We start from the raw sequence: 1,954 nt of genomic DNA, 5'->3' as shown, positions 1-1,954 counted from the left end.
TCCCTGGGGGAGACAACGTGCTGGACCTCAGTTTCGATGAGAACGACGGTAGGGAGTTCTCACTCATTTTGTTCAGCTTTTCCAAGGAATGCACAATGAGGGAGTCATCATCGATCCGAGCACATTCGGGGCCTCCTGGCACATCGAACGAGGCCGGCTGGGCCCGGCTCAGAGGTTTGAGCCGATGGCCTCAGTGCCCTCCAGCAGCCTTGACCGTCCAGAGCCAAGCCACTGAGCAACAGGAATGCTCCATCCTCTCTTGGAGCCAGACCCCGCACGTCATCAGGCACACGCGGATTGGCAGGCTCTCAGGCGGGCGAAGGAAATCCTACAGCCAACGTCTCCGCCTGAGACGATGGAAGGCTTACCGACTTTGCGTTGCATCCGCAGGGTGCCCACCCTGGGCTGCACAAGACTTCTTCCGGCCATCCATCCAACCTCCGTGCATCCAAGGACAGGAAACCCTTCTTCTCTGGGCCAACAGCGAGCCCGTCGTGGACACCGTACCTGAGAAGTGGGGACAAAGGGCACACACATGTGACAAAAGGATCCAGGTGCTCAGGTCGCCACACCACTGAATGCATCCGGGGCGCAGCCTTTCCTCTGCCTGTCCTGTCCCTCTGTCCCACAGGTAGGGCTGGGTGCAGTTGAGCAAGAGGCCCCATGGGCAAGTCTGCACGGCCAGAGACATGAGAGTCTGTGTGGCGGTGGCAGTCAGTGTGGGAGTGTGTGTGTTTGTATGTCTGTGTGTGTGTGTCTTTGTGTGTGTGTGTGTGTGTGTGTGTGGAATGGGCATTTGGGTGGGTGTAGCCATGGGCTTGATTCTTTGTGTAGTTTGTGTGTGTTTTGTGTGTACATGTGTGTATGTTGTGGGTTGGGTCTGTGCTTATCTGGTGGACGGTGGACATGGGTGTCGGTGGTCATGTGTGGAAGCCTCAGATCCTGAAAGGGCCTGCCCAGTACCTTAACCCCCAAACCAGGCAAAGTCTCCATCAAAAAGGAGAGTTTCTGACTCAGATCCCTGATGAATACGGATTCCAAAATCCTCAACAGAATCCTAGCTAATAGGATCCAGCAATACATTAAAAGGATCATCCACCATGACCAAGTGGGATTTATCCCAAGGATACAAGGGTGGTTCAACATTCACAAATCAATCAGTGTCATAGAACACATTAATAAGAGGAGGGAGAAGAACCATATGGTCCTCTCAATAGATGCAGAAAAAGTATTTGACAAAATACAGCATCCTTTCCTGATTAAAACTCTTCAGAGTATAGGGATAGAGGGAACATTCTTCAAGTTCATAAAATCCATCTATGAAAAACCCATAGCGAATATCATCCTCAATGTGGAAAAGCTGAGAGCCTTACCCTTAAGATCAGGAACACATCGAGGATGCCCACTCTCGTCACTGTTGTTCAACATAATACTAGAAGTCCTAGCAACAGCAATCAGACAACAAAAAGAAATAAAATGTATTCAAACTGGCAAAGAAGTCAAACTCTCTCTCTTCACAGATGACATGATACTTTATGTGGAAAATCCAAAAGACTCCACCCCCAAATTACTAGAACTCATACAGCAATTCAGAAATGTGGCAAGATACAAAATCAATGCACAGAAATCAGTTGCTTTCTTATACACTAACAACGCAACTGTAGAAAGAGAAATTAGAGAAACAATTCCGTTTACAATACCAAAACCCGTAAGAAACCACGGAATAAACCTAACCAAAGAGGTAAAGGATCTATACTCTATGAACTACAGAACACTCATGAAAGAAATTGAAGAAGACACAAAAAGATGGAAAAATATTCCATGCTCATGGATCAGAAGAATAAACATTGTTAAAATGTCTATGCTACCCAGAGCAATCTATACCTTCAATGCTATCCTGATCAAAATTCCAATGACATTTTTCAAAGTGCTGGAACAAACAATCCTAATATTT

The 1,954-nt window shown here is 47.0% G+C and overlaps 1 non-coding gene across 1 annotated transcript; it reads right to left on the bottom strand.

The window, feature by feature from the left end:
* Positions 1-22: 22 nt before the first annotated feature.
* On the bottom strand, positions 23-117 carry LOC115939466 (small nucleolar RNA SNORD116). The gene has a single exon (XR_004074270.1). It is a non-coding gene; the product is annotated as a small nucleolar RNA SNORD116 (small nucleolar RNA).
* Between the last annotated feature and the right edge of the window lie 1,837 nt (positions 118-1,954).

Source organism: Leptonychotes weddellii, unplaced genomic scaffold (genome assembly GCF_054177405.1).
Source record: "Leptonychotes weddellii isolate Sample4059 unplaced genomic scaffold, ASM5417740v2 HiC_scaffold_26481, whole genome shotgun sequence".
NCBI classification, from domain to species: Eukaryota; Metazoa; Chordata; class Mammalia; order Carnivora; family Phocidae; genus Leptonychotes; species Leptonychotes weddellii.
Note: the sequence above shows the minus strand (reverse complement) of the source record. Positions and strands in the feature narration are given on the sequence as shown.